General features: G+C 39.8%; 1 pseudogene; it reads left to right on the forward strand.

The window, feature by feature from the left end:
* Nucleotides 1-4,825: 4,825 nt before the first annotated feature.
* Nucleotides 4,826-5,861, forward strand: LOC103605821 (annotated as a pseudogene).
* Nucleotides 5,862-23,955: the final 18,094 nt, after the last annotated feature.

Here is a 23,955-nt window from a genome sequence, read left to right on the forward strand (position 1 = left end):
AGTTGTGATTCAGGGACACTCTTCCTGTACTTACTGCCACAGTAATATTGCATAACTACAGCAATAACCACAAACATTTATTGTAGCTCATGAATTCTATGGGTCTGGTGGGGGTTCTTCTGGGCCAGGTAAGGCTAATTTTGGCTTGACAGAGTTATGCGACGGCAGCCAGCTGGCTGATCAGCTGGGGGCTGGCTAGTTTAGGATGACCTAATGTGAGACAACTTTTCTCCAAGCATCCTCTGATCCTCTGATAGGCTAGCCTGGCTTGCTCACAGGTGTTTACAGGTGTCCAAGAGAAGCCCTCTTGAAGCTTAGCCTCATAATTGGCACACCCATCACTACCACTGCATCGTATTGTCTACAGCAAACCGTAAGACTAAGCCCAAGTTCAAAGCAAGAAGATTGGCATGGGATTTTGTAATCAATCTACCACTATCTTCCCTCTGGTAGCCTATAAGCAGGATGAAAAAGTTTCTCAAATTCATAAGAAATGCTACAGAAATGAAAGGACTCCCAAGCACCCTGCCCTTTGCCCTGCCAGGGCATAGCCAAGAGCCATGGAAAGCAATGGACTGGGGAGCACTTCTAGGCAGCAGAGCCAGGGCCTAATCAGAGAAGTCTCCCCACCTCCAGAGCAAGGAGCCTAGAAATATTTGCTCGGGAGGATTTCAGAGTTGCTCCGGATCCCTCCCTGGCTGTTCACCTTCAGTTATTTATTTCCCATTTTGAATGGAAGAGTTTGTTGTAGTCATCTCATTCCTATTCAGCATGGTGTCTTTGGTGTTTGGGGATGTAACTCGTCTTTTTATGTCATAGGGTCTTGATTATAAGAAGCTGCTTCCAGATGTGATGTCAGTCACAAGATACTGACAAAAGTCTTGAGAGAGACTGAGACTTGAGAGAAATTGTGGAAGGGATGCAAATAACTGTGACTAGAAGACAGAATGGGGTAAATGGATTGCAAAACTGGCTGTGATTCTTCATCCCTCCCTGAATTCATATCCTCTGCAGTGTGACTTCCTAGCTGCTTCAATTAATAGGTGGAGTCCGTTTCCCCACACTTTGGATCGGGCTGGTCTTTGACTTGCTTTGGCCAGTAGAATGCACAAGTGATGGCATGCCATTTCCGAGCCTAGACCTCAAGAGGCCTTGCCCACTTCCACTCTTTCTTAGGATTCCTGCTTATGCCATGAGAACAAGCCTGACTGGAATGCTGTATAACGGTAGACACGTGGCAGTCACTCTATTGTTACAGCTGATAGCCAGCCATGCGAGAAGCTATCCTAGGCTAGCCAGTCCACAGCTTACCCACCAGGTGAACACAGATACATGAGCAAGCCCAGCTGAGATGATCAAAGCCTGGAGCAGATCAGCAGGACCATCTAACTGACCATGTAAACCCATGAGAAATAAGGAAGGCTTAATTTTTTAAGCTGCTGAGTTGGGTATGTGTGCATTTGTTACTCAGCAATGTGTAACTGATACACCCTCAGTTTATTCCCCGTAATATGGAAAACACTTTTAAGACAGCATACCTTGCAGAATAAGGAAACCCAGAAAAGAGGAAAAAAAAAAAAAACTCACCCTGTCAGCTCTGTTGGCTCCACACGTGCTAGCACATTAAGGCTGTCGCTTTTGAAATAAACCTAGGCTTGCGTCTTCCTTGAAGTGACTGTTTTCCACCTTTGTCTCTCTCTCTCTTTTTCTCTAAATCACTGACAGTTCTTCTCCTGTTAGTGCTTAAGGATGTGTCTAACAGAATGAGAAGGCGAATAGAAAACCAGTGACTCTGAGCTTTTGAAATAGCAGAATATTGTCATCTGTCAATTTCCCTCCTTTTGCTAGAGAGGAGACTGAGAAATGACTACCTGGAGAATCTCAGGAACAAGAAGCCCAGAAACATCATGCAATGGCCTCTAGTATGTCAAAACACGGGTTATTTTGCTATTTCGGGTACTTGTTTCTAATGGGAATACCAAGTATAAGCCTGTAAAGACTCTGAAGCCATGTTCAGCACCAAGTATCTTTTACGCTCAGTGCTGACAAGTGAGGCTTTTGGAATATGGGGATTTGGGTCTGGGGGAAAACAATGACAATGTCTACCTACAAGATGTTCAGAAAATGAGCGAGAGAGGCGAGACCACACAAAGGAAAAGGTATGAGTTTGTGGTCTGGCATGAGAGCTGCTAGCTTTGACTCTCCTTATATAACGAGGCCTCTCTCCACCCTTATTGGTTGTATATCTTGGCCTGGATACTTAACCTCGGTCTCCTTATCACAAAATAGATATACTTGGTATAGGTAAGACACAACAATGTTGTGTTGATTAAATGAAGCAACGTATGAGAAGTGTCATCACGAACAGGGGTTTCCTTTTTGCCTTAATTATCTGACATAGCCAGTCTCTGGGATTCAGGGATGTATATTATTTAAATAATTTCAAAATAATACTTTATTTCATTGTAGTCAAAATAAACCCAGGCATCCTTCAAGAATGCTGACATAGTTTGTGTCTAATTTTTACCAATAAGTTTGTGCTCAAGATCTGTACTAGGCACAACTCCGATGGAGAAAAGTAAGATGTCCCTGTTCTTGAAACGACTTGCAAAAGACGTACGACACAAGGTTGTTAAGTAGTAAATTTGTTGACACAAAGCACACTTACTGCAGTATTCAAATGAGGAGGAAACTAGAGTCCAGCAGGTCAGTCAGGAAGATTATGGGAATTGGATCTAGAGCTGGATCTTAAAGTCTGAAGAGGGGGAGCACACCAGGTACCAGTAAGACAAGAGACCACGTGACCATGTGGTGGTCATGGTGCTAAGTGTTGACATGTATACAATGTCTCATTTAGTACCCAGAAGAGCTGGAAGAAGATGTACTACTATTCTTGTTTTATAGGTATGAAAACATAGATTCAAAGAGGTTAAAGTATTTACCAAAGTCACATAGTAGGTAACTGTTAATCCTGGAGAGTAAAGCAAATCTCTGACCCCAGAGCTCATGTTCTTTCCACTGAGCCCTACTACCTGCCCAGGTGCAGGAATGAACATGCTGTGAGTATGCTGGGACCATGAAGTGACCCACCCAGAAGCACAGAGAATGTGGGGGGGGGGGGGGCCCAGGAGGAAATGCTGCACAGGGAAGGTAAAGCCATCCTGGTTTGCAGGGTCTGGAAAGAGCAGGCACACGTAAGAATGATTTCTTTGAAGATAAGGAGCTCTTGGCGCTTTTTCTCAACTTGTTATTGGAAAGAGATACAGTCAAGCCTCCATTTTCCAAGGGGAAACCCTTATTTTTTTATTCTGATTGTAAGAAAAGTGTTTGAAAGCCTTTAACATCAGAGTTTGTCCCCAGTTTTCTTCACCATAACACAGCCCAACATACTTGTTCTGAGATATACATGCACCCGTCTGCTGGCCTAATGCAGACACAATGAGCAGTGTCCCTTTAGTCATCCTTGCCTGGACTGTCATAGAGGAGCAAACAGATGGCAAAGGGGAAATACAGAGGTATTTTCACTCAGGTCATCAGATGCTGTTTTAAAAGCTCTTTGCACTTCATCCTTACGGAACATATGCATGAAACTCCCTCTCATGAATATATGAGTGATGTTTTCCTTTTCTGTCACTTCAGAGGGCTTCAAAAATGGGGAGCAGAATAGATCTGCTCATGCAAATGCCCCAGGAGCCTCTGTCGTGATGTGTACCTGGCCCTGAGAGCCTGAGAAATCGTGGTAGCTCCTAGGACCTCCTGCTCTTTATCTTTAGTCCCAAGAAGACTTGTTTGGTGATGATTCCCAGAGTATCTGTTTGGAAGAGAGAGAGGACCAGAAAAGGTTAGATGGAGGATATGTTTGTTCCAGATTCCCTAATACTTCTTCATCATTGGAAGATCCAGGGGTATGGAAAATGAGACAAAACCCCAAGTTAGGGGATGAAGGCTGCTTTATATTCTGTGAGGCAGTCAGGCTGGTATAGTGCCATTAGGTGTCAACACACAGAATCTGATTATCTAGCACCCTGTCATTCTCAATCCGTTACCCTGACTTCTTCTTTATAGCACTCATCACTACACGACATTTCATTTTATAGATACTTGTTTATCCATTGTATTAATGCTCCACTAAAATGTAAGTCTGATGATGGCAAGGGCTTTACCTGTCTTGTTTACTATTAAATTCCCAGTATCTGGAAATAGTGCTTGGTACCAAGAAGGTACGAATAAATATTCATTGAGTAAATAAAGTTGATCATTGTGTTAATCATTCAATCATGATCACTGTGGTCAAGCCAGGAGAAATAAAACAGAATTCATACCCTGACTCTCTAATGATAAAGAAGTATTAGGAAAGATGGAAGAGCCGTATTCCCCACCCAAGCTCCCCGGGTCATATCTCTCTCTTCCATAAAGATACTCCTGAAATTGACATCAGGCAGGGGCTCTTTGGGACTAAAGACAAAAGACCACAGGCCCCAGAAGCTACTATACAGACACATGCTTGATATAACCTGAGAGGTGCCATGAGAGAGAAGTATGCAGGAAATCACGGGAGTGCTGAGAGAGCTTCCTAACCAGAGGAACTACCTGATCAAACTTTAAAGGATATACTGATTAGATTGGAAATCAGTTGACCTATTTGCATCCCCCCCCCTTCCTTGAGGGGGTTAAGGGCACAGAAACTAGTAAGGTAGGGGCCAGAGGTATGAGGAAACCAAAAACATGAACAAAGATACTTCAAAAAGTTCATGGAAAAATAGAATTAAAAGATAATACTTAATTTTCCAAGGTGTGGTTCCTCAGGAAGTTGGGTGATCTGGAGATGCTGGGAGCCACGGCAAAGGGCTCAGAGTTGTCCAAGAGGATGGAGAGCTTCATGGAGACCCTGAAGTGAGGCGGTGAGTGGTGCAGCTCCGAGGACATGGCTTGGGAGACCCTGGGGCTGCTGCACTATGTCATCACCAACTACCACTGGAGCAACACGGGGGAGCTGATGGAACTGATGTGCAGAGAGGGCAGAAGGATGAGGGCTGCACAGCCCTCTCAGACCACCATGGGCAACCTGGTGCAGAGAGTGCTGAAAATCATTCGGGAGGAGATGGCAGACCCCACGGACACAGCGATGACAGCCATCAGCCCTGCACAAGCTCTTGACATCCGGAGGTCCGAGCAAGGATTTCAGCTTCCTTTATGCCCAACTCCAGTCCAGCATCATTGAGGCAATTAACGAGCTGCTAGTGGAGCTGGAAGAGACAACCAAGAATATTGCAGCCCAGGCTCTGGAGCACATCTACTCCATCGCGGTGATCATGACCATTGGCTTCTCCCCAACAGCAGAGGCCTTCCTCAAAGACGCTGCCTGAGAGAGAAAATTCCATGTCATTGTGGCAGAGTGTGCTCCTTTCTGCCAGGCCACCAATTCCTCCAAAGCAGGTATTGAGACAACTGTCATGACTGATGCTGTCATTTTTGCTGTTATGTCAAGAGTCAACAAGGTGATCATTGGTACAAAGACTATCCTGGCCAATGGTGCCCTAAAAGCTGTGACGGGGACTCACACTCTGGCACTGGCGGTGAAACGCTGTTCCACTGCTCTCATCATCTGTGCACCTATGTTCAAGCTTTCCCCACGGTTCCCCAATGAAGAAGATTTACTTCACAAGTCTGTGGCTCCTGAAGAAGTCCTGCCTTTCACAGAAGGAGACTTTCTGGAGAAGATCAGCGTTCATTGCCCTGTGTTTGACTATGTCCCCCCAGAGCTTCGTACCCTCTTTACCTTCAACATTGGTGGGAATGCGCCTTCCTACATCTACCGCCTGATGAGTGAACTCTAGCATCCTGATGATCATGTCCTGTGACCACTACTCATGCTAAGTAGAAGGTGCTTAGGCAGACGCAGAATGGAGACGAGACTTCGGTGCTGCTGCTGAAACGCATCCTCCTTGCAATGGGGGAGTGAACAGGAGTCAACCTAAAAAGACACAGTACTCTTTCCTGCCTTTTTAATCATTTCATAACAAAGGCACACATCCAGCACTGTTTCTCGCCTTTCAGGTCTTAACAGAGCAGCAGGGTTTAACCTATTGATTTTGGAGCCTCTCAGTGACCTGGTTGTGTCTGTTTCAGGAACTTAAACTTTCTGGTTCAGTGATGTGTTATACATAACATTGAATAGCTTGCTGGGATACAGATTTTTGTTCAGAAATGGCTACCACACCTTTTCCTAGGCTGTGCCAATAAAAGCTACTTGAAGGTTAAAAATAAAAAAAGTTTCCATGAACTTTTAAAATATGCTTGTATTTTCTTTTTATTTATTTATTTGTTCATTTACTTATTTATTTGTGGGGTTTTTTTGGTGACTGGCCAGTACAGAGATTGAGCCCTTGACCTTGGTGTTATTAGCACCACACTCTAACCAGTACCTTTGTATTTTAGAAAATAAAAATCCAAGAAGATAAAAAAGGTACTTGATGAGCCACAAACAAAGGTTCCAGAAGCAGCTATTAAACACAGGATGGGACCCTAGGAATCCAGAGTGATGGGCACAAGAACAACATAGCATGGTGGAGGCAAGAAAAAAGAGGCAAGGTATTGACTAGTTGTATAGAGCAGGCCCTAAAGTCAGGGCTTGTTTGACAAGCAGGCTGGAGGTCAAGGCTGGTCCAACGAAGAGGATCAGGGCCAGAAATGACTCAGCCCACCTGTAGCTATACTTACCTAGATACCTGGTGCCCTCAACCCTGAGGACTGCATTCTGGATCCTATTTCCACCTCAATACAGTCTGCTTCTGTCATCCAATATGGATATTGAAAGTAATGAGGGAAGATGGGGGAGAAGCAAAGAGAGAAACAGGGAAAGAGGAAGAGGAGTGTGAATGATACGAAGGAGAGGGGAAGAGCAATTTTTATACAGAAACAAGGAAAAGGCAATGGAAAGTTGAAAAATAAAAGAAGAAAGAAAGAAACTTTCTAGCCTTTATTAGGTTTGAGTGTTAGTGGTTATTTAAGTGGTCCCTTTGGATAAGTAGACACGTTGAACATTTCACTTCTGCATTGTTTGTATTTATAAACCGTAAAGTCAAGCTCAGATTTCTGCTAGAAAAGCACTTTTAGAAAGCAGTGCGATCTTATCTTTCATTTTCTATAGATCAGTTTCCCAGTCTCTTGAAGTATTTATAGTTTTAATACATAACCATAAATGCCCCCTAAACAAGGAGTATTGCACCTTTCGATTACTATTATTGCTTTATTGCTCATCACAGCCATAAATTAGCCACATCCTCCGGCATGCTGAGAGAGCACTGAATTAGGTTACAACACAAGTACACGAGAACCTATTAAAGTTTTGCTATTTCTTAAAAGTCTTTATAGTTTTCTAGTGTACCCCATAATTGTTTCAATTAAAGAACCATTTGCCTGTTCAGTAATAGCTCTCCTGGTTTGAGATAGGATTGCATATCAGGAAAGAAAAACAAGATTAAAAGAAGGAAAATTGGAATATAAAACATTAAAAATGAAATTGCTATAAAAAGGAAAGCTGGGTTTTAAATTATGCATTTTAGGCCATTTAAATTGTTTCTTTATTTGGTGCAACCTGATGTACATACATATATATCTATATCAAGTCTATAGTTAAGCCTATGTTTAGGTGCACCTGCATATTTTGTTCTCCCAATGAGTTTCTAGCTCAGTCTTTGACATTTTTATGAAGTTCTTGCTCACAAGGCCAGTTATTGAAAAGGTGATGAGGATAATCACAGTGATGATGTAGCACCTTGGAGATAAATACCACACAGAATATCATTATGACTACAAATCCAGTACAATACAATAGAAAAAAAATTATTGGGAACTGAGAGATCTATATCTTGATAATAACTGCACTAGTAACCATTTTAAGTAATTTTACCTTTTCAGTTCTAGGTTTCCTTGGGCAGCAACAAGTTAATGAAATTAGATAATGTGTGAGGTATTAATTTTAAATGTATCGAGTGACTGCTAGGCACTGTAGGAAATGTAAAAAATTAAAAATCAGAGCATATTGTTTACCCTCAAGGAGATTATAGTTTATTGGGGGTAAGAAAAACATATATCTGGGTATTTAAAATGCAAATAATACCATTTCTGATTAGCATGTAAAAAGTCAAAAGAGGTTGTCACTTTCACCTTAATAAGGAGAACAAGCCACATATGCTTCAAAAACATGGCATGTGTGTGTGTGTGAGTGTGTGTGGGAGGGCGTGGGGTTTAAGCATGCTATAGAGCTGAGAATGAGAAAATATTCCATTAAGCGATGACCCTTTCCTAAAAGAGAAGAGTCCCACAGTATTTCTCATTTTGGTGGAAAGGTAGTCATGAGACTGTTACTCTCATCTTAATAATGAGAACAAACCACAGAATTTGTTGTGTGTGGTTTTTTCTCCAGCCCATCAGAGAGACAAGAATGCAAAGAAACCTAAATTTGAGAAGGTGGCAAGCTCTCCCAAAGAGAGAAGAAACTCACGACCACTTTCGTTTCTGGCAGAGCAGGGGGATGAAGAAGAATCCACAAGAAATGGGATAAAGAGAAACCAGCCAAACTTTTCACACACCCTAACTCTTTGTTTTGATCCTTTACTGAGTACAGGAGAAACATGCCAAAGGATAAGGGGAGAGTGGAAAAGCTGAGAGAGACCCTTCCTTGTGGCATACACGGCCATCATCAGGAAGATCGGAGCAACTTTCCAAACATTGTGAATGAGACAGGTGACCTGAGAAAATTCCTGCCAAAGCATTCTGACCCTGTACAGCACGTAAGACAGCTGCCCTCCTGCTGTAAGGCAGGATGGCCCTCCCCCAACCTTATGAGGCTTAATTCCCACTATAACTGTTGAAGTGGGGCCACTTATCTTACAGGTACATGAAGAAGACACTGGCCACATCAGGAGAAAGCTATTGGCATAGCCCAGTAATTACTGAGTACCCACAGTTACCAGAGTAGTAGACATTGTAGGAACTGTCCTCAAGAGAAGTTCTCAGGAGATGGGCTTCCAGAAGCTCAGGGACCCCCTGGGCTGATATGCAAATTTTGGTGTTTATGTACATACGCCTTCCCTTCCTTTCTCCCTCCCTCCTTCCTCCCTCCGTTCCTTCCTTCTCTTGTCCCTCCCTTCCCTAGAAGAGACTACTTGGAAGAGAAATCTCCGATTCTCAAAAATATCTGGGGCATGTTATCATCTTCCAAAACTTAGGACCACTGCTCTGGAGCAGTGACTTTTACACCTTTTTGAACATGAATCACCATATTTTATATTGCAAACTGGACCACACACACACTCACACATATACATGTATTATTAAGTAAATAACTCAGAACAACATTTTCATAAAACAATACCTGTCTTTGCTCTACGTGATGTATATTCTATTCTACTCTTTTCTATTTTTGAACATACTCTTTTCATTTTTGAGAAATGCTGTTGGTGACCTGTAAATTGATTTTTTTTTTTCCTTTTTGTCTTTTTTACTGACCAGTAATGGGATCGCAACCCTTGGTGTTGCGCCCGCACCGCGCTCAGCCAGTGAGCGGGAACCGGTCTCCACATGGGATCTGAACCCTCGGCAGGAGCGCCGCCACGCTCCCAAGTGGCGCACTCTCCAGTGCACCACCGGGCCGGCCCAAATTGATGCTTTTAAACCCTATTCATGTGTTGTTTCTCACAGTCTGAAAAACATTGCTTCAAGAGCATTAGTTCCTAAATTTTTGGTGTGCATTAAATTATTTGGGATGCTTATTTAAAATGCATATTTCTGGACATCACGCTTCCCCTAGTGAATTGGAATCCCCGGCAGAGCAGCACAAGAATCCACATTTTAAACAAGCACTCCAGGTGATTCTCATGCAAGGTGATTTGGGGTCCTGAAGACTCACACATAGAAAAACTGTTCTCTTACGGACTTACGAGCCTGGATGTGTAACGTTTCAGATCACATTCTTGGTCCTCCAATCTAATCACCTCTTCAAGGCCCCACCTTTCAATTACATTAGACTAAAGGCTGCTCTGGTCCCAACTAACAAACTTATAATCAAGCCTTGAAATAATTAAACAGTTTACAAGTAACAACTGCATACCGTAAAAAAACTTAAGACTATTTATAAAAATTCAGTAAGGTATTCAAAAAGACAAAATGTTAGAATTAAAATTAAAATTTAAAAAATACCAGCCATACAAAGAAGTAGGGAAATGTTATTCATAATGAGAAAAAAACAATAAATAGAAACAGACAAAAATGATACAGATGATAGAATCACTAAACGAAGGTATTATAATAGTTGTTATAACTATAGTCTATATATTCAAAAAGGTAGGAAAATACCTAAGCATGTTAAGTAAAGGCAAAGAAGATATAAAACAGAGCCAAATCAAACTCCAAAACATAAAAAATACAATGTCTGAAATGAAAAATACACTGATGGGATAAGACATTAGACTTTGCAGAAGAGAAGTTAGTGAACTTGAAGACATAGCAATAGAAACTATTTACAAAATGAAACACAAAGGCTGAAAAGAAAGACGACGGAAAATCAGATATCTGGAGGACAACCTCAAGTGACTTATCCATGTGTAATTGGAGTCACCTAAGGGGAGGGAGGGGGATACAGAGAAATATTTGAAGATATAACAGCCAACATTTTTCTAAATTTGATGAAAACTTTAAACCCACAGATCTAATAAGCTGAACAAAGCATAGACATGATAATCATGAAGAAAACGACACCAAGGTACCAAGCCATTACATTTCTTAAAGCCAGTGCAAAAGAGAAAACTTTAAAAGCAAGAGGAAAAATGACACAAATGTCCAGAAGAATTACAATAAGGATGAGCTAATTTATTCTGTCAGTAACAATGCGATTCAGAAGACAGTAGAGCAATATCTTCAAAGTACTCAAAGAAAAATTTGTCAAACTAGAAATTTCTGCCCAGAATAAACAGTTTACAAATACAGAAGCAAAATAAAATGCTTTTCAACCACAAAAATCTAAACAAAGTCATCACTAACAAGACCTATATTTAAGGAAAAATAATACCAAGTACCTATAATTATATGAAAATTTGTAGGATGCTGTTAAAGTGATGCTGAGAGAAAAATTTATACCACTAAATGCTCTCACTTAGCATTTAGGAGGAAATCTCTCAAATCGATAATCTAAGCTTCCACTTCAAGAAACTAGAAAAAGAAGTGAATTATTGATATATGCACGAACATGGGTCAATTTCCAGACATTGTTTTAAGTGAAAGAAGGCAGACACAGAAGAATACACACTTATATGATCTCATTATAAGAAATCCAAGAACAGGTAAAACTAACTCTGGTGAGAGAAATGGAAAAGTATTTGCCTCTGGAGGGTAGAGGAATTGACTGAAAAGATGCAGGAGCAGTAGAGCCTGTTAAATGCTTAAAACTAGCTTGGGGGGTGAGCAGACATTATCTGGTTTTCATGCTGTGAATACTCCCAATTTCGAGATTTCTAGCTGCCAATATGATGTGGCTGAACGAGGAGATTTGAGTGGATGTGCGCTATGACTCTCAACAGCCACTGAGAACAGGCTCCTGCATACTACTGGGAGGCTGTGAGGAAACTTTTTCTAGGAAAAGAAATATTCTACTTCTTCTGCTAGGTTGTAGATACAGGGGTATATAAAATTGTCAGAAGTCATCATGTTTATTGCAAATAAACTAGTCCCCAAATTTAATGGCTTAAAACAATAATATCGTTTATTTTGCTCAAGGGAAAAGTATTTACTATCATTATCAAACAAAATGTCATTTATTTTGGGCAAGGCATGGCGAGGATAGTTCATCTCTGCTCCACTCAGCATCAGCTGAGACAGTTCCAAGGCTGGGCACTGGAGTTATCTCTCACTCACTCAAACATACAGTTGTGGATGCTGGAACTTTTGAGGGGAACACTTACGCATGATCTCTGGGCTTTCTTACAGGATGCCTGCATTCTAAGAGTGAATATCTAAGAGGAAGAAAGCCACAGAGAGGCTGTATCACTTTTTCTAACCTAGCCAGGGAAGTCACATGGGATCCCTTCCATCACATTCTGTCAAGGGCAGTCACAAGACCGCCCAGGTCCAAGAGACGGGGAAATAGACTCCAGCACTTTATGGGGAATGGCAAAGTTCTAGAAAAATATATAGGACTGGTAATAATGCTGTGGCTATTTTGAAAAAGACATCTTGCCACAGACCGTCATCTGGACTAATTCACATGCAAAATACGCAACTCTCCCCCAAGCCATTCCAAAGTCTTATTCCATTTCGCATCATATTTGGGTGCAAGATCCAGGATTTTGTTATCTAAGTGAGATCCAGGGATGGAGAAGGCTCTGGGTGTGATCCTCAAGTACAGTGAATTGAGGAGACTTCTTCTTCATATGAAGACCTGGGAACTAAAGAGATGAGTTACATGAACCCTGCACACCTAACCTAAACTGTGTGACAAGCGTAAGATAGCCATATGGATGTCCCGTTCGTAAAGGGGAAGGTCATGAAGATTTATACCTATGTTTTCTTCTAAGAGTTTTGTATTTTTAGCTCTTAAATTTAGGTCTATGATGCATTTTAAGGTAATTTTTGTGTATCGTGTATTTTTGCATATGGGCATCAGTTGTTTTAACACCATTTCTTAAAAAGAATTTTTTTACCATTGAATTGTCTTAATACCCTTGTCACAAATCAATTGACCATAAGTGCAATGACTATATTTCAGGATTTTCAGTTCTATTCCATTGATCTATATGTCTATCCTTGTGCCAGTTCAACATTGTATCGATTACTGTATCTTTGTGAGAAGTTTGAAATTAGAAAGTGTGAACCTTCAAATTTGTTCTTCTGTTTCAAGATTATTTTGACTCTTCTTGGTCTCTTGAATTTCCATATAAATTTCAGAATCATATTGTTAATTTCATCAGAAAAAGACAACTGGGATTTTGATAACAATTGTGTTGAATCTGTCAATCAATTGGGGCATATCACCATCTTAACAATAAGATTTCAAATCCATGAACATTTCTATTTAGTTGTGTATTCTTTACTTAATTCAACAATGTTTTGTAGTTTTCAGAGAATAAGTTTTAAATTTTTTTGTTAAATTTATTCCTAAGTATCTCCCCTAGATGTTATTAGAATGGAATTTCATTCTTAATTTCAATTTTAGGTTACTTATTGTTAGTGTATAGAAATACAATTAATTTTTTATATATTTATCTTGTATTCTAAACTTGTTTATTAGTTCTAAGAGGTTTTTTTGTGTGTATTCCTTAGAATTTTCTACGTACAAAATTATATCACCTGCAAATAAAGATAGGTGTATTTCTTCCTTTTCATCTGGATACTTTTGATTTCTTTTTCTTGTCTGATTGTCTTGGCTAGAGACACCAGTACAATGCTGAATAGAAGTGGTGAGAATGGACATCCTTGACTAGTTTCTAACTTTAGGGAGGAAAGTATTTAATCTTGCATCCTTAAGTATAATTGTGAATTTTTGTAGATGTCCTTTTTCAGGTTGGAGCACTTCTCTTCTATTCCTAGTTTGTTGAGCTCTTTTTATTTTACATCATCTCTGTTCCTTCTAGTTAAATTTTATTAAAATTACTCCATCAGACAAAAACCATAACCATAAAATATCTATGAGATAAGACCTTCGGTACCTGGGGCTTCCTGTAAAGCTGTTTTGAAACAAAACTCTTAAAATTCTTAGAAGCTCTATTTTTTAACAGGAACTATATGTGAGACATACGCTTAAGATCATTGGAGCAAGATTTTTTTTTTTGAGTTTGAGATACCATCTTAAATATGTCTAAAGTATTAACATAGTGTTTTTAAACTATATGTGAGACATACGCTTAAGATCATTGGAGCAAGATTTTTTTTTTTTTGAGTTTGAGATACCATCTTAAATATGTCTAAAGTATTAACATAGTGTTTTTCTGTTACAATATTGGTTTCCTCTTTAGGTGAGCCTGTATATTTGACCTTCCTGATAATAGCTCCAGCTTTGACCTTTGCCTGGAACCATTTCTTAATTTTAGCATCATTTGCCATATGGAGAGTCTGGTAATAAGAAAGAGTTTTATTTTTTTGAATCCAGTAAGTCCTGATTCCTTTATATTTGACAATTCTTTCTTCAGCTTATCATTTTTCTCTTGCATTTTACTATAAACAACAAGAAGCTTGGTGACATTTTAACATGCCACCTGGAAATCTCCTTGGCTAGATAATTCAGTTCATCAGGTAAATTTCATATTTCTTAGATTATGATAGGTGATAGTGTTGCTAAATTTTCTGTCACTTTATATCAAGGGTCCCCTTTCCTCAAGGTCCAATTAACATTTTCCTCATTTTCTAAGCCCTCACAGACAGCCTCCTCAGGGCCATCAGGCTTCAGCCAATGTCTTCAAGGACCATCCACTTCTACACTCCCTGTAGTACCAAAGTCACTTCCACATATTTAGGTTTTTGTTACGATGGTATTCCACTTCAGATACCAAAATTCATTCTACATATTATGGCTGCATAACAAGCCACTCCAAATCTTAGCAGCTTAAAACAGTGATGGCATTTGTTTTACTCATGAATATGCTAAATGAGCAAATCTCAGAAGGGATAACTCATCTCTACCCCATAGCAGCTATAACAGCTCAAAGAGTGAAAACTAAATTCACTGAAGGCTTGTTCACTCACTAGTTTGGGGTTGATGCTGATCTTTAGCTGAAATCTTAGCTAGGATTTTCAATCAGAACACATATGGGCACCTGTCCAAGTGACTTGAGCTTCCTCATAACAGGATGACGTGGTTCCAAGGGCAAGTACATGAGAGAGAGAGAGAGAGAGAGAGAGAGAGCATGAGTAAGCTAGGGAGATAGCCTTTACCTCTTGATGGAGAGTGGCAAGGTTTAGGAGAGCATGTTGGATGGAAATGTTGCTGTGCCACTTTTGATAGTTACAATCTGCCACAGAAATCAACTGGTTTTCCTTATGGAAATGATGCATTACAATTATTCTTAAAAAAAAATAGGTAGAGTTGCATATAAGTTAATAGGCAAAGTGAAAGAAATATTTTCCATATATATTCAACATATATGCATATATTTAATATAATGTTGCAACTTTTCATGCTCAGGTTGCTTATTAAAACCTGGGCTGGGCTGAGTTCCTTCATCCTGAATCTCTCATTATGTGTACATGATATGCTTCTGATTTCTGTTTCTATATCATCTCCATCGAACTCCCTTACAGAAGGCAAGAAGTTGGATACAAGAAAATCTCCAGATCAATCAGAAAGAGTTGAGGCTTGGGCTGCTGAATGAGATTACTCAATGCATTATGACTCTTGGGCCTTTGGACACATGACTTTGCTTGCATAGGAGGGAAAAAATGAGCTATATCTGTTCATTAGTCCATTTCTGTTGTTTATAATCAGTACAATTCTGTTCTGCTTATAAATTAAACTGGGTAATTTATAAAGAAATAAAATGTATTTCTTATAGTTTCAGAGGCTGGGAAGTCCGAAGTCCAGGGAACACATCTAGTGAGGGACTTGTTGGTGAGTAGTGACTCTTCACAGCAAAGCAGGGTGTCACATGATGAAAATGGCTGAGAAAGAGAGGAGTCAAGCTTCTCAGTTGCTTTACGTTTAAAGCCATCAGAACCATGCTCATTATCCCATGAATTACTCCACATCCATTACTCCATGACACAGCCTCATAATCTAATCACCTCTTTAAGGCCCCATCTTTCAACTACCCTAATAGGATTTCCCACCATCTTAACAGTTACAGTGGGGATTAAGTTTCAATGAGATTTGGGGAGGACACTCAATCCACAGCATTTTGCCGCTTGTCCCCCCAAATTCATGTTCTTCTCAAATACAAATACAGTCATTTCATTCCCATAGTCCCAAAGTCTTAACTTGTCCCAGCACCAACTCAAAAAGTCCAAAGTCTCATCTATGAAATCAAATGTTATCTATTGCCAAGATACAATGGTGGGACAAGCATAAGACAGAAATTCTTTCCAAAATGGAGAAATGGACCAAAAGGAAGGGGTGATAGGTCCTAAACAAGTCTAAAAGCCCAGTAGGGCAGGCACTGAATCTCAAAGCTGGAGAATCATGTACCTTGATTCCAAGTTTGGCATACTCTGCTCACTGCTGCAGGGGTTGGTTCCCCAAATCCTCAGGCAGCCCTGCTCTGATGGCTTTCTTGGTCTCTAACCATGCTTCAACTCTCCCAGGCTGGTGTTGCACACTAGTAACTCCACAGTTCTGAGGTTTCCATGATAGTCCCACTCTTACAGCTCAACTATAAATGGCCCGGGTGGGGATTATCTGCTGCAACTCCACCTCCACATTTCTGCTCAGCATTGCCCTGGCAAAGGCTCTATGTGGTGACTCTGTGCCTTTGGCAGATCTCTTCTTGAGCCCCCAGGCTTTTTCAGACATCCTTTGAAATTGGGATGGAGGCTCTCAAGCCTCCACAGCTCTGACATTCTGTGAGTCTGCAGACTTAATACCACATGGATGCTGCCAAGGCTTCTGGCTTGTATCTCTGAAGCTGTGGGTCCAGCCATGCCTTGGATCAATTTAGCCACAGCTGGAGGGTGTAGGAAGCAACATCCTGAGGTGGCCCTGGGCAGCAAGCACGTGGAGGGCACCTCGTGCCTGTTCTCTGAAACTATTCTGTCTCCCAAGGCCTCTAGGCCTGTGATGGGAAGGACAGCCTCAAAGATCTCTGAAATGCTTTCAAGGCCTTTTTTCCATTCTGTCAATAATCCCTTCCTTCTGTATTAATCTCCTTAGCAACGGTCACTGGGCTACACCCTCTGTTTCCTGTCTCAAATAGACTTTCTCACTCTTTATGTAGCCAGGCTTAGCATTTTCCAAGTTTTAACCCTCTGCTACCCTTTTAATTATAGATTCTGCCTTAACTTCATGCCTTTTCTGCAATAATTCAGCATAGTCTGTTGCAAGTAGCAACACAGCTGCCTGCATGTTTTGCTGCTTTGAAGTTTCTTCTGCCAAACACCCTGGGTCAGCACATTTAAGTTCCATATTCCATAAAAGTTTGGCCATAAATAGAATGCAGCCAAGTTCCTTGCAACTCTATAACAAGGGTCACTCTTGCTCCAGTTTTTGATAAGCTCTTCCTCATTTCTATCTGAGATCTCTTCAGCATGGTCTTTACTATCCATATGTCTATCAGCATTCTGATTACAACCACTTAAACAGTCCCTAGGATGTTCTAAACTTTCCCTGGTTTCCTTGTTTTTTAACTCTGACCAGAATCTAGGCTTTTTCTAATCTGTTCCTCCAAATTCTTCCAGCCTCTGTCCAATACCCACTTCCAAAACTGCTTCCACATTTTCAGTTACTTATTATAAGCAGCACTCCACTCTTTGGTACCAATTTTCTGTATTTGTCCATTTATGTTGCTTATAATGGAAAACCTGAAACTGGGTAAACTATACAGAAATAGAATTTATTCCTTATAGTTTCAGAGGCTAGGAAGTCCAAAGTCCAAGGAAAATATGTGGTGAAGGCCTTGTTTGTGGTGGCTGTACAGCAATGCAGGGTGTCATGTGGCAAATCACCTGAGCAAGAAAGAGCTAACCTCAGTTTCTGTCCTTTTAAAGGCATCATAACAGCCCATTACATCATAAATAGATCGATCCATTCATGAGGACACAGTCCTAACAATCTAATCACCTCTTTAAGGCTCCACCTTTCAATTACTGTAATAGGATTTCCCACCCTCTTAACAGTTACAGTGGGGATTAAGCTTCAATGAGCTTAGGGGGACGGTCAATTCGCAGCAGTCTGTATGGTTGAAGACTGGAAGGGGGTGTGGCTCCAGATTCATTGGCATGCATCTGCTTTCTGTTCCCCGCCCATGATGAGTTTTTCAAGAACTAAGTACCAGTGGGAAGGAGAGCAGTACATATAACTGGTGGGCATTAATTAAGCCCATGCTGGGCTAGCTCCAGCAGAACATATGTCTAATGACCACACAGAGAGGAGAGAATAGAAATCAATGTGGTTAATGTTATTCTGGCCTCTGTCAAGGGATGAGGACATGGATTTATCATGCTTTGAAATTAATGCAAACTTGGATATCAGGATGATAGAATAAAATAGAGAGAGAACTGATTCTCTCCCTCCTTCAAAGCTCCCTTAAAGAGTTAACTTCCCATTCAGCAGACCAAGTCAATAAGGCCATATTCTTTTTTCCTTTCATAATAACGCCATGGGTCAAATGTCCCCCAAAACTTAGTCCCTACTGTGACAGTTAAAAGAGGATGGGAAATCCTATTATGGTAATTGAAAGGTGAGGCCTTGGGGAGATGATTAGATTGTAGGACCATGCCATAGTGAATGAATTAAAAATGGTGGTCAGAGGCATGGCTCTGAGGGCTTTAAAAGGAGATTGAATGAGGAGGTTAGTTTCTCTCTGCTCCATCATTTTCGCAATGTGATAATCTGCTGTCACTGTCACCACCACCAAAGCTCTCATTAGATGTGTTCTCTGGACTACGGACTTCCCAGCTTCAGAAACTGTAAGCAATACATTTCATTTTCTTTATAAATCACCCAGTTGCATGTGTTTTATTATAAGCAACAGAAACAGACTAGCACAGATAACATCAGTGCGAGTGTTGTCATCACCATTAGAAAGTACCAGGCATTCCTCGGCTCTGCTTCTGTGGTGTTATGATTCTTGAGCACAGAACTTGGCCCCAGTAAGAGTGGAGAAGCAGCAGGCATGAGAACAATCATTCCAAGGAAAGCTAAGCAAAACCTGGATATAGGTAGTGTCCGAGGGATCAGATCCCATAGGTGTCTCTTCCTACTTGGATCAGCAGAATTATGTGTATGGTTGGGTGGGTAGGAGGACAAAAACACAGGGAGTCAGGAGATTTAACTTCTACTCATGACTTCACTACCAACTCAAGACCCCAATTTGTACATTTGTCAAATGAGAAAGTGGTTTTCATGCTTTCTGAGTTACTCCCCAGTTCTGATGTTCTTTTCTGGCCTCTCAACCCTACTCATGTGGAGTGGGTGCCAGCTTTTACCCAGGCTCCCAAGCTAAAGTGAGATTATCCAGGGTGCTACATGTGGAGGTTTATTTTGCATCGTATGCTATGTACAGTTTCTAGCTTTAGGGATTCTGATCTAGCCACTAGAAATAGTCTTGTTACAAAACACTCCTAAGAACAGGCTAATGTCAAAATCATCTGAGGGTAATTTACAGGCACACCTCAACAGACTGGGGAGGGGCTGGTTTCACTCAACAGAATGCTTGATAGAGATACTGATCAGTAAAGAAGTTGCTGACTTAAAGGTTTGGGGATGTGGGACATGCTTCTCCTGAAAGAGATTGGAATGTTTTTAAAAAGCAGCATAGTTGGTGCAAGGCTTTGAAGAACCCACTTTCCCTCCAGTGTTTGCATATTCTTTTATTAATTTCTTTCCCATCCTCAGTGAATAAAATGTGTGAGATTATAAAGGAAATAGTTGGTCAGTTCTGCTTTCCTATGCCCTGTTGTTTTCTTAGCTTGTTGTCTTGGAGGGTGCGTCACCACTCTCTCTACATCTAGTGGCTTCATCTGTAAAATAGAACCACCTTTCTTACATAGTGTGTTAGTTGGAGTTCTCCAGAGAATAGAACCAATAGGAGATTATATATGTATAATACACTGTACTTGTGTATTTTATATATATATATAATCTATCGGTACATATATTATAAATAAATATATATTTATAAATGCCTTATATAATAAATCTCTTTTATTAAAAGATATTGAATCATGTGATTATGGAGACTGAGAAGTCCCACAATCTGCAATCTGCAAGCTATAGATCCTGGAAAGACAATAGTCTTAAGGCTGGACAGACAGAGAGCTGATGGTATAGATTCAAGTCCCAGTCTGAAGGCCTGAAAACCAGGAATGCCAAGGGCGGGAAACTGATATCCCAACTCAAGCAGTCGGGCAGAGTGCAAATTCACCTTTTTGGCAAACTCACTGCCTTTTTTTTCTATCCAGGCCCTCAGTCGATTGGATGATGCCTGCTCACACTGGGGAGGGCCACCTGCTTTACTCAGTCCACCAATTCAAACACCAGTCTCTTCCAGGCACCCTCACAGACATGCCAAGAAATCATGTTTAATTAGCTATCTGAGCATCACATGGCCCATTCAGGGTGAGATATTAATTTTACATTTTTAAGTGAAATCTTACATGCAAAATTCTTTGAAAAAATGATAGTAGAATACAATTTTAAGGTATTGATATTACTGAATTATTAGACTTCTCTGGAAACTCCTGGTTCAGCTTTGGGTGTTTAAGTATAAATGGAAAGATTCAAAATCAGAGAATTCCTAAATCAACCTGAGCACTCAAGAATGAGCTATTTGAACACAGAGGGAACAGCAAAGGTGGAAACAACCTGCAGAGTCTAGCCTTTTCAAAGGAAATAATGAGCTATTCAGTTATTCTGTGGGCTTAAAAAAAAAACTGGAAATGTTAGTTCAGCCACTACCACTGAAAAGTGCTCACCACTCAACTTGCCTGCTGCAGATTAAGCCTTCAAATCTCTCAGAGCTGCTGCAGATGCTGAGGTCAATAATGTCTCAAAAAGCATCAGCTTCCTTAGCTCCTAGTCACATTTTAAAATAAAAAAGTAGCTCTCAACCTAACCCCAGAGCTATTCTTTATATTCTGAGTCTCCCTTTCATCAAAGGCTTGGACATCCAGCCTGGAGCTACTGGGTCTTTGTCCACAACTGGTTTTGAATGTTCTTCCTACTCCTTTGGCACTCACAGTCTAGTAGGTGAAGGGTGGTTGGATTGGCTGGTTTGGATTTTGATAAGATTCTCTCTCTCTCTGTATTGAACCTGGGAATAGTTTAATTACCAAATATGGGAATTGGATTCAATGAGCATACAGCAAGCATTTACTGAGGACCCACTATTATCCCAGCACTATATTGACTTGTCATGCATGAGGACACTCAGAAATGTGCTGTGGCTTTCCTTGTGAGAAGTAATATGGGATTTTAAGAATAGGGAGGATTTGCTGAAGATTCTATACGAATTCCTCCAAAGTCCCCTTTGGGAAGTCATGACCTCAGACATGTACTTCTCAGCTATGCTGACCTGTTTTTGTTCACATTAGAACACTGTTCTGGCATCATCTTTACTCTGTTCCTATTATTTCAGCATCTGATTTGGACTCTCCATCTCCCATTCTTTTTTAAACCCATCCACTCTCACTTCCTAGCAGTTGAATCTGTTTCCTCTTTGCTTCTCTGGTGCATTCCAGTTTCATCTCTGGCTTGACTCCGTTTGAATTTCTTTCTCACACCTTCTGGCCAGGTACTGTGGTCCAACCTCTCCCCAGCTCTATCACGTTGCTCGTAGGGCAGGGGCTGTGCTCAGTCATTTCTTTGATATTAGATCCTTTCTGGTAGTCAGGCCTATGTTGGTTGGAGTAATCTCTGATACACTAGCAAAAAGCTAAATTTTCACTCATAACCATTTTTTGGTGAAAGTTAATTAGGATAACCCATTGAAAAAGTCATTGGGCATTATGTATGAAGAGACGTTAAAGTTATCAAAACCTTTGGCCTAGAAATTCCACATTTAAGAATCTATCCTAATATATTGTTTCTTAATAGGTAAATATTTTACTAATGAAAAATATAAAATAACACAAAAAGACTTTTGAGCATGGTTAAGTAAACTTTTTGAAATATAATGTAGACTTTAAATAGGTATTCCATAAATATTTGTTTAATAAAGTAATAACCTCAGAGGTTTTGAAAGAGGTCTGCTGTCCATACCTGATTTATTCCTTTTCAGCCTCCTATTCAAATACCCATAAAAAAGCAGAAAGCATGGTCAGAACAACACCAGAAACCAAGTAAATAATTCAATAATACCACTCAAACTAATGTGAAGTTCTTGGAGATAATATTCTGGAATCTAGAGTGTCCATGCAAAATAAAAAAAGTAATTCAGATACATGAAACAAAAACTGTATTACCCCTACACTCAGGATATGGAGTCCAAGCTACAACTGAATAGCCTGTTGGTCTCTCTCCTTCTATAGGGGGACTGATTTCTGAGACACATACAGATACTACCTCCATCAAAGCCTCTTTTCTCATTAGTAATTATTTTGTTTCTGAAACTATTTGGAAATTTTCAACTTCCAGCAATATAAAACGGCTGAGATGAAAGAGGAGTTTATGAGTTGTGGCAGCAGAAATATATTTTCATATATGTAAGAGCTCAAAAAATACTCTACCCATGAATTCTTCCTGAAAAAGTTATTCTAAGGCATAATCCAACTGACAAATATATGAACCAAATGTGGAAACTCAAGAAAGAAGTGAGAGGATAAAAGGATTGCATGCACAATGATATTAGTTCACACACACAGAGTTATGTTGAAATATTTATTTAATTATTGTAAAAACAATAAGTGTTAAAAATAATCTGGAAGTTTTATATAACAAAAATAATATCTATTTTTATAACTTTACATTAAGTTATAAAGATGGTTGAATGGTGAGTTGAAGAAAGTAAAATTTTACTAAATTTCTTAGTTTCCATTAATGAGTTCATTTTTATTAAAAATATTTGAATTGTAAGGATAAAATGAAAACAACACTTTCAGCAATTCTACAATGTAAATCAATACATTGTATATTGATAACTTAAAATAAATAAATAAATAAATATATTGAATGACATAAAACATTTTTACTCTAAATAATGAAAGCAAGAAAAAGACACACATTTTAAATAATATAATCAATAAAAATTTTAAGCACTATAAACTAGACTTTAATCTGTAAAATTAATCACTTTAATTTAATCACTGTAAAATTAATATGCCTTTCCAAGTGCTCATGCAACATTTATAAAAATTGACTACTTTAAAAATACCGAAGTCTAATACTCTAAAGGACTATTATCAAAAATTCTCCCAGCATTCGTGTTGTCTATAAGCAATGAACTCAAGTAAAATCATACCTAAAACTCAGTGGACATTTGTTGCCTCATTTCTTTACCCATTGTGATTCACAACATTGATGGTTTGAGAGGATTTGAGTATGGACAAGAAAAGGAAAGGAAGGACACAGAGCCCACCCCAGATTGTCCTTCCCTATGAAAAAATAATCTTAAGTCACTAGGGAAGGGCTGGCAAATGCTATCTTCCTCGAGGCACATGTGAAGACCTATTGAAACTAGGGGAAGGAAACAGAAAAACTCCCTATCCCTAGAGGAAGGATGAAAAAAATCTTGGACCCAGACCATTAGAGATCCCCTACCACCAGGGGAAGGAAAAGATCATTAAGAAAAGTCCACCCCTAAAAGCCAGGAACACTGAGATTCCCTCAAACTGAGGCTGAATAAATTCAATCAAGGAGACGAAAGATCTCTCCAATGAGAACTACAAACTGCTGTTGAAAGAAATTAGAAAGGACACAAAAAGATGGAAAGACATCCCATGCTCTTGAATTGGAAGAATTAACATTGTAAAAATGTCCATACTACCCAAAGTGATCTACAGATTCAATGTTATCCCCCCAAAATACCAATGAAATTCTTCATAGAAAAAAAAAATCTTAACATTCATATGGAACAGCAAAAGACCTTGAATAGCCAAAGCAATCCTGAGCAACAACAATGAAAAAAGATAAAGCAGAGGCAAAGCCCTACCTGACTTCAAATTATACTAAAAAGCTATAGTACAAAAGACCTTGAATAGCCAAAGCAATCCTGAGCAACAACAACGAAAAAAGATAAAGCAGAGGCAAAGCCCTACCTGACTTCAAATTATACTAAAAAGCTATAGTAACCAAAACAACAGGGTACTGGCATAAAAACA

This window comes from Galeopterus variegatus, unplaced genomic scaffold, assembly GCF_000696425.1.
Source record: "Galeopterus variegatus unplaced genomic scaffold, G_variegatus-3.0.2 Scaffold6101, whole genome shotgun sequence".
NCBI classification, from domain to species: Eukaryota; Metazoa; Chordata; class Mammalia; order Dermoptera; family Cynocephalidae; genus Galeopterus; species Galeopterus variegatus.